General features: G+C 42.0%; 1 long non-coding RNA gene across 1 annotated transcript; it reads left to right on the top strand.

The window, feature by feature from the left end:
* The first annotated feature begins 6,521 nt into the window (after window positions 1–6,521).
* On the top strand, window positions 6,522–15,029 carry LOC112218607. The gene is made up of 6 exons (XR_006079363.1): window positions 6,522–6,667; window positions 6,789–8,176; window positions 9,598–9,649; window positions 9,771–11,150; window positions 12,640–12,691; window positions 12,813–15,029. It is a non-coding gene; the product is annotated as an uncharacterized LOC112218607 (long non-coding RNA).
* Window positions 15,030–16,401: the final 1,372 nt, after the last annotated feature.

Here is a 16,401-nt window from a genome sequence, read left to right as displayed (position 1 = left end):
AAATCCTTAATATATTTTCCTCAGTATATTTATGACTTTATGTTAGCCAGTGTTAGTTTGCTAAAACTGCTATGGACCTTATTTTGACCAGATATGCTGACAATCTACGGTCCACATACTGTGAAGGTTTCATTGCTATTGACATATGAAGTTTATATACATGTGTAATGCCGAGTTGACAGCAATTCCATTTAGATTAGTCAGATCAGGGGAGGAACTGAAATTGCCATTGTTTTCTGTGGAGGTTCTTTTCGAATCATGATTTGAACTTGAAATTAAAGCCAGTCAAAATGTCTTAATAGTTGTAACTCATTGAAAGTGAGTTAAAATGGAGTTTTCCTCTGTTTTCCTTTTTATGCTCACTTCATCCACAGGGTTTCTTTAGTATAATTAACATTATGGAGCTGAGGCTGGAGGAAGTTTACTTTTTAGTCAATCAAACTGTCTGTACTGTACTGTCAATATTTTAAGTCACAATGTACCATCTTCTGTTTAAAAAAGGACATTTTGTAAATTAAGTGATTCCCTTCACAATAGGTAAATAAGGCCTTGCTTTCAGCTTCGAATGGAGATTTAGAGATTTTTTAATGACTCAACAATTATCTTCCTGCACCACCTCCACTAATTTCGGTATCTTGGGCTACTTGTTTCATGCACAAGGTGAATATAAAATCAACTTTTATTTTACGTTTTCTATTGAAAAATATTGAACTTTTTAGATGCTTCACATTTGGAAAACTGTGTAAACGGGAAGCGGTTTGTCAAGATCTGATAAAACTGTGCAGGTTGTGCCAGATATAACAACCTACTTTTCATAGATATTTACACACTAGGTTTCCATTGACCCAGGTTTATTCGACAAAAGCAATGTAACAAAACAAAAAATCCTTGCGACTTGTGTAATGGAAACAAACCGCAGGTAAATGAACAAACAGATTACCAACCATTTCCAATCCCACCATACGTTCTCCACTATGCAATCTGGTTTCCGAGCTGGTCATGGGTGCACCTCAGCCACGCTCAAGGTCCTAAACGATATCATAACCGCCATCGATAAAAGGCAATACTGTGCAGCCATATTCATCGACCTGGCCAAGGCTTTCGACTCAATCACCACATGTCAATCACCACATTCTTATCGGCAGACTCAACAGCCTTGGTTTCTCAAATGACTGCCTCGCCTGGTTCACCAACTACTTCTCAGACAGAGTTTAGTGTGATAAATCGGAGGGCCTGTTGTCCGGACCTCTGACAGTCTCTATGGGGGTGCCACAGGGTTAAATTCTCGGGCTGACTCTTTTCTCTGTATACATCAATGATGTCGCTCTTGCTGCTGGTGATTGCCTGATCCACCTCTACGCAGACGATACCATTCTGTAAACTTCTGGCCCTTCTTTGGACACTGTGTTAACTAACCTCCAGACGAGCTTCAATGCCATACAACTCTCCTTCCGTGGCCACCAACTGCTCTTAAATGCAAGTAAAACTAAATGCATGCTCTTCAACCGATCGCTGCCTGCACCTGCCCGCCCATCCAGCATCACTACTCTCGACGGTTCTGACTTAGGTATTTGTAGTTGCCACATATTCTATGTGTCTGGTTAGACTGTACACTCTCCTTCCAGACTCATCTTAAGCATCTCCAATCCAAAATTAAATCTAGAATCGGGTTCCTATTTCGCAGCAAAGCATCCTTCACTCATGCTGCCAAACATACCCTCGTAAAACTGACTATCCTACCAATCCTTGACTTCGTCATTTACAAAATAGCCTCCAACACTCTACTCAGCAAATTGTATGCAGTCTATCACAGTGCCATCCATTTTGTCACCAAAGCCCCATATGCTACCCACCACTGCGACCTGTATGCTCTCGTTGGCTGGCCCTTGCTTCATATTCATCGCCAAACCCACTGGCTCTATAAGTCTTTGCTAGGTAAAGCCCCACCTTATCTCAGCTCACTGGTCACCATAGCAGCACCCACCCATACCACGCACTCCAGCAGGTATATTTCACTGGTCACCCCCAAAGCCAATTCCTCCTTGTCCGCCTTTCCTTCCAGTTCCCTGCTGCCAATGACTGGAACGAATTGCAAAAATCACTGAAGCTGGAGACTCATATCTCCCTCACTAACTTTAAGCATCAGCTGTCAGAGCAGCTTACAGATCATTGCACCTGTACATAGCTCATCTGTAAATAGCCCATCCAACTACCTCATCCCCATATTGTTTTGTTTTTTTCTTCTCCTTTGCACCTCAGTATCTCTACTTGTACATTCATCTTCTGCACATCTATCACTCCAGTGTTTAATTGCTAAATTATAATTACTTCGCCACTACGGCCTATTTATTGCCTTACCTCCCTAATCTTACCTCATTTGCACACACTGTATTTCGACTTTTCTATTGTGTTATTGACTGTATGTTTGTTTATTCCATGTGTAACTCTGTGTTGTTGTTTGTGTTGCACTGCTTTGCTTTATCTTGGCCAGGTCGCAGTTTTAAATGAGAACTTGTTCTCAACTGGCCTACCTGGTTAAATGAAAAAATATATATAAAGACACATTTTCTTAAGATTCACAACATTTTTATCCGTTCGACGGGGCAGAATTTCATTTTGTCAAACTTTTGTGACAAATGATGGTGTAAACTGTGTTTTTGAGTAAATGATGATTGAAATTTTGAAGGTAGACCTATGACGGGCACGTGATGTAGGTTAATAATGTAGCTGTAGGCTCCACTACACATTTCATTCTAAATACCTATTGAGAGCTAAATGCTTTTTTTCTACTAAAAATACAATTTCTTTGCTGGACAAGGATTGTCCTGACATTCAAACAAGCCTGAATAGGGAGCAATAGAATCCTAATAGCATCTTTTTGTAGGCACTGTGTCCACCAAGGTTTAATTACTAGGCAAGTCAGTTAAGAACAAATTCTTATTTTCAATGACGGCCTAGGAACAGTGGGTTAACTGCCTGTTCAGGGGCAGAACAACAGATTTTGTACCTTGTCAGCTCGGGGATTTGAACTTGCAACCTTTCGGTTACTAGTCCAATGCTCTAACCACTAGGCTACCCTGCCGCCCCTATGAACACATACCACGCTGCGCATTGGTCCTCACCTTCTTCCACCACAGACAACTGTTACAGCTATGTTTGTCAAACATTAGTGAAAACAACATTTTAAATGTACCACCCACCGTGTCTTATTATTGTAGTGTCAGGTTCACTGAGAAATTATTTAAGATTGGCTTAATAACTTTACCCTTCTCTCTCTTACTGAAGATGTCCAGTTTGTGGATGAGCAAAGGGCTGAGCTAATTCACAGGGTAACGGTGGTGATTCCCATAGCAGATGAACTGATCCAGAGAAACATGCTTAATAAAAAATACAATCCGTGATGCCAAGCCCTGCTAGGAACAAATGAGACTGCTGTACGAGGCCCTATATTCAGGAGGACCAATGGTGAAAGTAGTCTTTTGAGATTCTATTTGAAAAACAACCTCATCTAGTCCAAGATATGGGTATGAGGCTCTGTTTTTATTGACCATTTGACTTTTGTATGTTGCGCGTATTGTTAAAATATCTGTAGTGAACAACAGTGTAAAATGTTCAATTATATTTGTATAGAAAAGACTAAGAAACAGGTAAGGACAATCTTCTTGTATCTCTCTGATGTAAATGTATTGTATATTTCACAATGACTAGTCCTTGAGGAAACAACTCTGCCATTTCATTATCATTACCACCACATTTAATTATATTCACTTGCTTTTAAGAAGATGCAGGAGGTGAGACTTAAGGTGAGTGTTGACAACTCCCATGTAGCTTATTGAATTAGCAGATTCTTAGACTAAAACCAATGAGGAGCCCATGCATTCAAATTTCACTGTATCCTACTGTGGGGCTATCTGGGGTCCTGGTGTGAGCTGAGTGAATTGGTGGGATGATAATAATTGTTATTATTTTGTATGTATTGTATCGCTTTCTGGAAATATATTTTACACATCAACATCCCATCAGAACAGGATAACCACGTAGTTTATTTTTTACATTTATTTATTTAACCTTTATTTAACTAGGCAATCAGTTAAGAACAAATTCTACCAAGCCTACCAAAAGGCCTCCTGCGGGGACGGGGGCTGGGTTAAATAAATAAAAAAGAGTAATAATATAGGACAAAACACACACGGCAAGAGAGACAACACAACACCTCATAAAGATAGACCTAAGACAATAACATAGCGAGGCAGGAAAACATGACAACACAGCATGGTAGCAACATATGACAACATGGCAGCAGCACAACATGGTAGCAGCACAAAACATGGTACAAACATTATTGGGCACAGACAACAGCACAAAGGGCAATAAGGTAGAGACAACAACACGTCACGCAAAGCAGCCACAACTGTCAGTAAGAGTGTCCATGATTGAGTCTTTGATTGAAGAGATTGAGATAACTGTCCAGTTTGAGTGTTTGTTGCAGCTCGTTCCAGTCGATAGTGGCAGCGAACTGAAAAGACGTTTTGTGGACCTTTAACAGAATGCGACTGGCAGAACGGTTGTTGTATGTGGAGGATGAGGGCTTCAGTAGATATCTCAGATAGGGGGGAGTGAGGCCTAAGAGGGTTTTATAAATAAGCATCAACCAGCCACCCCAGTCATAGACTGTTTTCTCTACTACCGCATGGCAAGCGGTACCGGAGTGCCAAGTCTAGGTACAGGCCGGTGCTGATGGAAGAGAATAGCACCCCGCAACAGTCAACAAAGAACTATTTGAAAATGTAATGCTTAAAACCATCAAATCAAATTGTTTGAGGACAGATTTGGTGGAGACAACCGAGCACTGAAGTGGTCCCTTGGTAAAAAAAAATTGCCACTCCCCCAACTTTGGAAGATCTGTTTTGCCGAAAAAGGTTATAACCAGAAAGGTTAACATCAGTATTCAAAACACTCTTCCTTAACCATGTCTCAGTAATGACCAACACATCTGGATTGGAGGTGTGAACCCACACTTTCAATTGATCCATTTTAGGTAATAAGCTTCTTGTGTTAACGTGCAGAAAACCCAGGCTTTTACGAGAGCAGAAATCAGTGAAACAGATATCAGAGCACAAGTCAGAATTGGGGCAGTAGAATTAGCAACAGTAGATGGGCCAGGGTGTACATGCACATTTCCAGATATCATCAGCAGTAATATAATCAAGGCACGGCAGAAGACAGGGAGAGCTCTGCAGTGTTGATTTATGACATTTGAATGTGCATTAGATGGCAACAAGATTGTGTTGTACAGCAATTTCATCAGGTAATTTGAATACACAGCCAGCAAGAGGTGGTTAGAATAGGATGGCATGCCAAAAGTCTGTGTAACCAATAGAGTCAGAGTCCCGAATGTGGGAACAAACAGTCTGTCCCATGGTTGGGTTAACAAGAAAGTAGTAGTAGTCAACAAAGCATGCATAGTCATAGTCAACAAAGCATGCAGGAGTCATGAGGCAAATAGAAAAATAGCAAAATGCACAAGAAAACATATATATATATATATATATATATATATATATATATATATATATATATATATAATGACTTGGGGCTAGCCATTGTTCAGAGTTCAGTCACTCACCCCAACAGTGTGTGTGTGCTGGAGGTGAACGAAAGCTCGGGAGAGAGGGGGGAGTGTGGTGGGGGTACCTATACCAGACAGGGGGAGATAGGGCAGAGGGTGAACAGATCGCCAGGTGGAATCCATCCAGCAGTGCAACAGGCAACAGGAGTCGGTGTCACACCCACTTGGGAGAAGCTTTTATTTCTTGTAGACAATGCCAATGGATGGTCTCTGAACAGTGGGAGGGGTCTTCAAAGGCCTCTGGATTTGGGTGGGGCAGACTGAGAGAGACTCCTGCTACTTGTTGGGACAAAAGGCTGCGACACATCTTACTTCACACCTCCGTGCTAATTGAATCGTGTCTGTCCTAGCAAGCCTGGCAGCCTTAACTCAGCATTCAGTCCATATAAAGTGAAATATATACTTGTAATGTACTTTATAATTTTTTCTTCTTCTTGGCTTTCGAAACAGCATCGGACCAAACACTACTCACTCAGTTCCAAGTTGGATGGTATCCTCAGGTCTCTGCTGTTTGTTTGCCAGGGCACCCTCCGTATAGCTTGGAAAAGGGAATCCTTGGTAGCAGTAATCCCTGCAGGTAATTTAGTCCAAAATTAGGTTGTAGGTTTGGTGTTTTGATCTTTAGCGAAGGCTATGCTCTGGAAGATAGCATCTTACATATGTCCCTGCCAAACAATCCAACTTTATCTAACTCCAAATCTATCCTTTTGTTAAAAACATGTTGAAAAATGCAAGAACTCGCATGCAGCTGTGTCTCTCTCTCTCTCTCTCCCTTGTATGTATAAATACATACACCAATGTAAATTACAAACAATATTACAACAAAAACATTACATGTGAATACAGTTCATGGATAGGTTGCAGTTCACACAGTTCAGCTCATGTGAGGGGGGAGGAGGTTGTTGGGCAGCGTTATTTGTTTGATTAAATTGGTTGTAATGAACCCCCCTCTTCTCTGTGTGTTTCCTAACGGTTACCGTGCAAAGATGAAGGTTGTTTCACCTCCTGACCCCAATACCAGAGAGGAGTTCTTGAAATGTGAGTAAATATCTACACACAACTATAAATACGGTTTCACTAGCCTGCCTGACCCACACACAAATGCGTGCAGGTATACAGACACATGCAAACACAATGTTTTATTTCAAAATAATTTCAGATTCCTGCCAGCTCACATTGGACCCCAAAACAGCTAATAGATATCTGCGTCTGTCTGAGGGGAACAGGAAGGTGACCAGGAGTGAAAATGCTGAGTCCTATCTTCACCATCCAGACAGATTTAACTTCTACTGCCAGCTGCTGTGTAAAGAAGCTTTGTCTGGAACCTGCTACTGGGAGGTAGAAAGGAGTGGGAGCAAGTGTAAAGTTGCCGTATCTTAAAGGGGATCTGCAGGAGAGGAGATGGAGTGGATGTTAGCTTTGGACGAAATTATCAGTCCTGGACTTTGGTCTGTGATCCGTCTATCTGCTATTTCAGGCACAATAATATCAATACTGATATCCCTACCCCCTGCTCCTCCAGAGTAGGAGTGTACCTGGACCACAAGGCAGGAACTCTGTCCTTCTACAGTGTCTCTGACAAGATGACCCTCCTCCACAGAGTCCAGACCACATTCACTCAGCCCCTCTACCCTGGATTCTGGGTTGGTCCTGGTTATGGATCATCTGTGAAGATACTGACACCAATATAGTAAATTAACAAAGTTGTATCTACACTCATTGACTTTCAGTGTGTTCATAAGCATCGTAAAATATTTTTCAGCCTGACACAATAACATAATACCTTTCTGAAAACAGTAATACAATCTACAAGTGAGTGCACTATTCAGAGGATGCAGTCCATTTCAATGAAAGGGATTTACTCTGTTAGACATCAGCTTTGCACAAGCTCCATTGACAATGAGCTGTTTGCATTGTTTGTTGAAATAAATTCTGTGCAATCTGATGTAGCTCATGGAATGGATGTTTCTTTTGTAGTATATGTTTTGTTGAGTTGATGTTTAAATGGCTTCCGGTCCACAGTTATGGAGCTTTGACTTGAAGGGTCATGGCTGTTCTAGTAAATGTCATTCAATCTCAAACTTACAATAAGAAAGTTCTCTCTCTCTATCTATGGTTGTGACAGACCACTTATAGCCCCTCTGCTGGCCAGACCTGGTATCTGATACATGAGTTCAGATCCAGGAAGTGAAATGTTATATGGGTTAGTGGGAGCCACTCCTAAGCCTACTCCTCAGCACAATTGGAAACGAAACTCATCTCTTCAGCTCAGTCTGCTTGCGTTTCAAAATGGCAGAAGCCATGGACTCAATCAGTTGTTCAATCTGTTTGGAGATACTGAAGGATCCAGTGACTATTCCCTGTGGACACAGCTACTGTATGGACTGTATTAAATGCTTCTGGGATCAGAAGCTTGTCTGCAGCTGCCCCCAGTGCAGACAGATCTTCCCTACAAGGCCTGTTCTGAACAAAAACACTGTCATTGCAGAATTGGTGGAAACACTGACAGAAATAAATACGAAGAAGATTCACAAGGTGAGACTTGAGGTGAGTTCTGTACCATCACTCATTCATATATCTTTATGTACATATTCTGTATCCCTTTACACTTGTGTGTATAAGGTAGTAGATTTGGAATAGTTAGGTTAGATTACTCGTTGGTTACTACTGCATTGTCGGAACTAGAAGCACAAGCATTTCGCTACACTCGCATTAACATCTGCTAACCATGTGTATGTGACAAATACATTTGATTTGATTTGTGTGTTGACAACTCACATGTAGCTTATTGAATTAGCAGATTCCTAGACTAAAGCCAATGAGGAGCCCGTGCAGGGCCTCATTCAAACACCACTGAGTCCCACTGTGGGGAATAGGCTATCTGGGGTCCTGGTGTGAGCTGAGTGAATGGGTGGGATGATAATAATAATAATCATTCTTTGTGCCTCTTTTTTTGTGTCTTGCATGAACTCAACAACACAGCATCACCACATTTAGCGCTTAAAGGGATATATATATATATATTTAACCGGGCAAGTCGGTTAAGAACAAATTCTTATTTACAATGACAGCCTACCACGGCCAAACCCTAACCCGGACGATGCTAGGCCAATTGTGCCAAACCTAACCCGGACGACGCCAGGCCAATTGTGCCAAACCTTAACCCGGACGATGCTAGTCCACCCTATTGTGCACCACCCTATGGGACTCCCAATCATGTCCGTTTGTGATACAGCTTGGAATCGAACTAGGGTCTGTAGTGACGCCTCGGGTACTGAGATGCAGTGCCATTGACTGCTGCGCCACTTGCGATCCCCTAATAGTTCACCCTAATTATAAAATGACATGTTGATTTTCATACCCTGTAAGCAGTCTATGGACAAGGTATGACGACAATGAATGCTTGGTTTAGTTTCTCTAGCACTTTTTCCATATGCTAACGTTTTAGCATTTGTGGCACAAATCCTTTTAAGTCATGGTACCAATATTAGCATTTTCCGCGCATTATGTTTAAATCATCTATAAGTAACTTTGTTGAGTTTCACAATCAATTTGAAATGCTTTTGGATGATTTGGACATGATGCGTGAAAATACTTATATCGGTACCATGACTTGAATGGGATTTGTACAACAAATACTAAAACGTTAGCATTTGGAAACAGTTCCAGGGAAATAAAACAAAAGCATGGATTGCTGCCATACTGCTCACTCCAGGGTTAGGAAAACCAATGTGTCATTTTGTAATTTTGGTAAACTATCCATTCAAATGCATACGCCAATGTAGATCACAAACAATATTACAACAAAAACATTACATGTGAATACAGTTCATGGATAGGTTGCAGTTCACACAGTTCAGCTCATGTGAGGGGGGAGGATGTTGTTGGGCAGCGTTATTTGTTTGATTAAATTGGTTGTAATGAACCCCCCTCTTCTCTGTGTGTTTCCTAACGGTTACCGTGCAAAGATGAAGGTTGTTTCACCTCCTGACCCCAATACCAGAGAGGAGTTCTTGAAATGTGAGTAAATATCTACACACAACTATAAATACGGTTTCACTAGCCTGCCTGACCCACACACAAATGCGTGCAGGTATACAGACACATGCAAACACAATGTTTTATTTCAAAATAATTTCAGATTCCTGCCAGCTCACATTGGACCCCAACACAGCTAATAGATATCTGCGTCTGTCTGAGGGGAACAGGAAGGTGACCAGGAGTGAAAATGCTGAGTCCTATCTTCACCATCCAGACAGATTTAACTTCTACTGCCAGCTGCTGTGTAAAGAAGCTTTGTCTGGAACCTGCTACTGGGAGGTAGAAAGGAGTGGGAGCAAGTGTAAAGTTGCCGTGTCTTATAAAGGGATCTGCAGGAGAGGAGATGGAGTGGATGTTAGCTTTGGACGAAATTATCAGTCCTGGACTTTGGTCTGTGATCCGTCTATCTGCTATTTCAGGCACAATAATATCAATACTGATATCCCTACCCCCTGCTCCTCCAGAGTAGGAGTGTACCTGGACCACAAGGCAGGAACTCTGTCCTTCTACAGTGTCTCTGACAAGATGACCCTCCTCCACAGAGTCCAGACCACATTCACTCAGCCCCTCTACCCTGGATTCTGGGTTGGTCCTGGTTATGGATCATCTGTGAAGATACTGACACCAATATAGTAAATTAACAAAGTTGTATCTACACTCATTGACTTTCAGTGTGTTCATAAGCATCGTAAAATATTTTTCAGCCTGACACAATAACATAATACCTTTCTGAAAACAGTAATACAATCTACAAGTGAGTGCACTATTCAGAGGATGCAGTCCATTTCAATTAAAGGGATTTACTCTGTTAGACATCAGCTTTGCACAAGCTCCATTGACAATGAGCTGTTTGCATTGTTTGCTGAAATAAATTCTGTGCAATCTGATGTAGCTCATGGAATGGATGTTTCTTTTGTAGTATATGTTTTGTTGATGTTTAAATGGCTTCCGGTCCACAGTTATGGAGCTTTGACTTGAAGGGTCATGGCTGTTCTAGTAAATGTCAGTCAATCTCAAACTTACAATAAGAAAGTTCTCTCTCTCTATGGTTGTGACAGACCACTTATAGCCCCTCTGCTGGCCAGACCTGGTATCTGATACGTGAGTTCAGATCCAGGAAGTGAAATGTTATATGGGTTAGTGGGAGCCACTCCTAAGCCTACTCCTCAGCACAATTGGAAACGAAACTCATCTCTTCAGCTCAGTCTGCTTGCGTTTCAAAATGGCAGAAGCCATGGACTCAATCAGTTGTTCAATCTGTTTGGAGATACTGAAGGATCCAGTGACTATTCCCTGTGGACACAGCTACTGTATGGACTGTATTAAATGCTTCTGGGATCAGAAGCTTGTCTGCAGCTGCCCCCAGTGCAGACAGATGTTCCCTACAAGGCCTGTTCTGAACAAAAACACTGTCATTGCAGAACTGGTGGAAACACTGACAGAAATAAATACGAAGAAGATTCACAAGGTGAGACTTGAGGTGAGTTCTGTACCATCACTCATTCATATATCTTTATGTACATATTCTGTATCCCTTTACACTTGTGTGTATAAGGTAGTAGATTTGGAATAGTTAGGTTAGATTACTCGTTGGTTACTACTGCATTGTCGGAACTAGAAGCACAAGCATTTCGCTACACTCGCATTAACATCTGCTAACCATGTGTATGTGACAAATACATTTGATTTGATTTGTGTGTTGACAACTCACATGTAGCTTATTGAATTAGCAGATTCCTAGACTAAAGCCAATGAGGAGCCCATGCAGGGCCTCATTCAAACACCACTGAGTCCCACTGTGGGGAATAGGCTATCTGGGGTCCTGGTGTGAGCTGAGTGAATGGGTGGGATGATAATAATAATAATCGTTCTTTGTGCCTCTTTTTTTGTGTCTTGCATGAACTCAACAACACAGCATCACCACATTTAGCGCTTAAAGGGATATATATATATATTTAACCGGGCAAGTCGGTTAAGAACAAATTCTTATTTACAATGACAGCCTACCACGGCCAAACCCTAACCCGGACGACGCTAGGCCAATTGTGCCAAACCCTAACCCGGACGACGCCAGGCCAATTGTGCCAAACCTTAACCCGGACGATGCTAGTCCAATTGTGCACCACCCTAACCCGGACAACGCTAGGCCAATTGTGCCAATCCCTAACCCGGACGATGCTAGTCCAATTGTGCACCACCCTATGGGACTCCTAATCATGTCCGTTTGTGATACAGCTTGGAATCGAACTAGGGTCTGTAGTGACGCCTCGGGTACTGAGATGCAGTGCCATTGACTGCTGCGCCACTTGCGATCCCCTAATAGTTCACCCTAATTATAAAATGACATGTTGATTTTCATACCCTGTAAGCAGTCTATGGACAAGGTATGACGACAATGAATGCTTGGTTTAGTTTCTCTAGCACTTTTTCCATATGCTAACGTTTTAGCATTTGTGGCACAAATCCTTTTAAGTCATGGTACCAATATTAGCATTTTCCGCGCATTATGTTTAAATCATCTATAAGTAACTTTGTTGAGTTTCACAATCAATTTGAAATGCTTTTGGATGATTTGGACATGATGCGTGAAAAATACTTATATCGGTACCATGACTTGAATGGGATTTGTACAACAAATACTAAAACGTTAGCATTTGGAAACAGTTCCAGGGAAATAAAACAAAAGCATGGATTGCTGCCATACTGCTCACTCCAGGGTTAGGAAAACCAATGTGTCATTTTGTAATTTTGGTAAACTATCCATTCAAATGCATACGCCAATGTAGATCACAAACAATATTACAACAAAAACATTACATGTGAATACAGTTCATGGATAGGTTGCAGTTCACACAGTTCAGCTCATGTGAGGGGGGAGGATGTTGTTGGGCAGCGTTATTTGTTTGATTAAATTGGTTGTAATGAACCCCCCTCTTCTCTGTGTGTTTCCTAACGGTTACCGTGCAAAGATGAAGGTTGTTTCACCTCCTGACCCCAATACCAGAGAGGAGTTCTTGAAATGTGAGTAAATATCTACACACAACTATAAATACGGTTTCACTAGCCTGCCTGACCCACACACAAATGCGTGCAGGTATACAGACACATGCAAACACAATGTTTTATTTCAAAATAATTTCAGATTCCTGCCAGCTCACATTGGACCCCAACACAGCTAATAGATATCTGCGTCTGTCTGAGGGGAACAGGAAGGTGACCAGGAGTGAAAATGCTGAGTCCTATCTTCACCATCCAGACAGATTTAACTTCTACTGCCAGCTGCTGTGTAAAGAAGCTTTGTCTGGAACCTGCTACTGGGAGGTAGAAAGGAGTGGGAGCAAGTGTAAAGTTGCCGTGTCTTATAAAGGGATCTGCAGGAGAGGAGATGGAGTGGATGTTAGCTTTGGACGAAATTATCAGTCCTGGACTTTGGTCTGTGATCCGTCTATCTGCTATTTCAGGCACAATAATATCAATACTGATATCCCTACCCCCTGCTCCTCCAGAGTAGGAGTGTACCTGGACCACAAGGCAGGAACTCTGTCCTTCTACAGTGTCTCTGACAAGATGACCCTCCTCCACAGAGTCCAGACCACATTCACTCAGCCCCTCTACCCTGGATTCTGGGTTGGTCCTGGTTATGGATCATCTGTGAAGATACTGACACCAATATAGTAAATTAACAAAGTTGTATCTACACTCATTGACTTTCAGTGTGTTCATAAGCATCGTAAAATATTTTTCAGCCTGACACAATAACATAATACCTTTATGAAAACAGTAATACAATCTACAAGTGAGTGCACTATTCAGAGGATGCAGTCCATTTCAATGAAAGGGATTTACTCTGTTAGACATCAGCTTTGCACAAGCTCCATTGACAATGAGCTGTTTGCATTGTTTGGAAAGAAACACATATATTTATCTACACTTATTGACTTTCACTGTGTACATATACATCATGCAATCTGTTTCAACCTGACAGACTTAACATTATTTTATGATACAAACTACTGGTGAATGCCCAACATGTGCACTACTGCTAGAATATGAACTGTCCACAGTCTTTGTCACTGAAAGGGATTGATTCTAATGCTAGGCATCAGTGTACACAAATTACTATACCCTGTTCAAAGGCACTTAAATATTGCCCATTCACCCTCTGAATGGCACACATACCCAATCCATGTCTCAAGGCTTAAACATCCTTATTTAATCTGTCTCCACCCCTTCATCTACACTGATTGAAGTGGATTTGACAAGTGACACCAAAAAGGGATCATTGCTTTCACCTGGATTCACCTGGTCTATGCCATGGATAAAGCACTTGCGTTTCAAAATGGCAGAAGCCATGGACTTGATCAGTTGTTCAATATGTTAGGAGATACTGAAGGATCCTGTGACTATTCCTTCTGGACACAGCTACTGTATGGACTGTATTGAAGGCTACTGGGATCTGGATGTCCAGAAGCTTGTGTGCAGCTAGCCCTTGATCATGACTCTCTGTTGCATTACATTACACATAAAAGTCATTGGACGGTGCCGTTTTCTGTAAGGGGGAAAATATATTAAGAGCCATGACGCTCTTTCCGAACAATATCATGCATCACTTGCGGTACAGTTTTGGAAGCATAAGGACCTTGTATTTCACATCGGCAAGAAATTATTTTTTAAAAAACAAAAGGTTAAATTGATGCACAATTTTATAGGGTTACGATTCCCACACGGACAACAGACGGAAGACCAACTGGACTACCTGTGCTAATTAGCTATATGCGTCTTTCGAACACCTGTGTATAAATGGAAGACGGAGGCCACAAACGTGTTGTCCCAGTCAGCTACAACTGTGTTAAAACCGATTAAAACAGTATACAGTGAGTGTGTATTTTGCATTTGTGAATATATTTTGTTGTGATATGAAAGTGGATGGATTTATGTTTCTAGAACCGTACCACAATTGAAAATTCACTTTTAGATGGCTGTTGAGATCAACCAGCTGGCAGCAAACACAACTGTCACGACTCCCACCGAAGGTGGCTCCTCTTCCTGTTCGGGCTGCGCTCGGCGGTCGTCGTCACCGGTCTACTAGCTGCCACCGATCCCTTTTCCCTTTTCTGTTGGTTTTGTCTTATTGGTTACACCTGTTTCTTGTTTAGGTTTTTAGTTGGGCTATTTAAGCCGGTAAGGCCCGCCTGTTCTTTGTGCGGGCTTAATTTTCCTCTGTGTATGTTTGTGGTGGTGCGTTTCCCTTTGTTTTTCCAATGGACGGGTTGGGGCCTGGTTTTGGGCCAGTCTCGTATGTGCACCCAGTATTGGCGTGACCATTTTTCTCTGTTACGGAATAAAACATTGTTCTTTACCTTCTGCTTCCTGCGCCTGACTCCGCACCCACTACGCCTAAAGTGCGTTACAACAACGAGGACCGCCGCAGTGCATCCACCTGCCTATGTGGTGTCCAATTCATTATTTTAACCCTCACACACTCCCCCATGCCATCTCTCTCTCCCTCAGACTAAAAACATGTCGTTTGGGGTCTTAGACAGTGCCTGGGTTGCCGCTTTTCCTGGGACGGGGTCCCTGGACGAGAAAAGGTTGAAGACTTGTAGGCTTGGCCCTAATTGATGTGCTCTCTGTCACCTGGAGCTGCATGTCAGATGGTCCAGGATCACAAGGAAAGCACAAAGGACAATGCCCAAGGACTAGTCAGCCCTTCCCCTTGAGTGGTCAAAGTGTATCTCTCTGTTACAGTATTCAGAGGACTAACTATTGAATATGATAGAGTAATACTATAGTATCCATGTCTGGTATCTCTCTTAAACTTGTTCACTAAGGATAACTCTGACGCTCTCTATATGGATGTACTGTATGATCTCTGTGGTTACTTGTATTCGTATAGGGTGAACTCTGAATTACTCTATGCAAAGGGGTTGTATATCTGTACAGGGTGGACTTCTTAGGAATTATTTACATTGCTCTCATGCACTACACAAGCCTTTAGACGCTGTGAAACCCTGTGCAGATTGGGCCTTGATGGTCAGGCTAGTCTGTAAACTTGGTATGTTTTGTTTGGTGAATGGGGGTTGGTTTTGAGTTGAAAGGTTACACCCTCATAAATTGAATGAAATGCCTTTGTTCTCCCTCTTATCCTGTATCCAGTCCATGGAGGAAAGTTGTATGATCAATTCTCATTTCCTAGGCTTCCAGGACTCTGGCCAAGAAGGCATCTCTTTGTTCCTGCTTTGTCATCTAAGATAACCTTAGGATCTACACTACTGTTCAAAAGTTTGGGGTCACTTAGAAATGTCCTTGTTTTTGAAAGAAAAGAACATTATTTGTCCATTAAAATTAATCAAATTGATCAGAAATACAGTGTAGACTGTATTTCGAATCATACAACACATGCTCCGACGCTCGTCGGATGTGGCAGGGCTTGGAAACTATTACAGACTACAAAGGGAAACACAGCCAAGAGCTGCCCAGTGACACTAGTATACCAGACAAGCTAAATAACTTCTATGCTCGCTTCAAGGCAAGTAACACTGAAACATGCATGAGAGCACCAACTGTTCCGGATGACTGCGTTATCACGTCTCCACAGCCGATGCGAGTAAGACCTTTAAACAGGTCAACATTCACAAGGCCGCTGGGCCAGATGGATTACCAGGACGTGTACTCAGAGCATGCCCTGACCAACTGGCAAGTGTCTTCAATTACATTTTCCACCCCTCCCT

This window comes from Oncorhynchus tshawytscha, linkage group LG19 (assembly GCF_018296145.1).
Source record: "Oncorhynchus tshawytscha isolate Ot180627B linkage group LG19, Otsh_v2.0, whole genome shotgun sequence".
Taxonomy (NCBI): Eukaryota; Metazoa; Chordata; class Actinopteri; order Salmoniformes; family Salmonidae; genus Oncorhynchus; species Oncorhynchus tshawytscha.
This window is presented reverse-complemented; position numbering and strand designations above follow the sequence as displayed.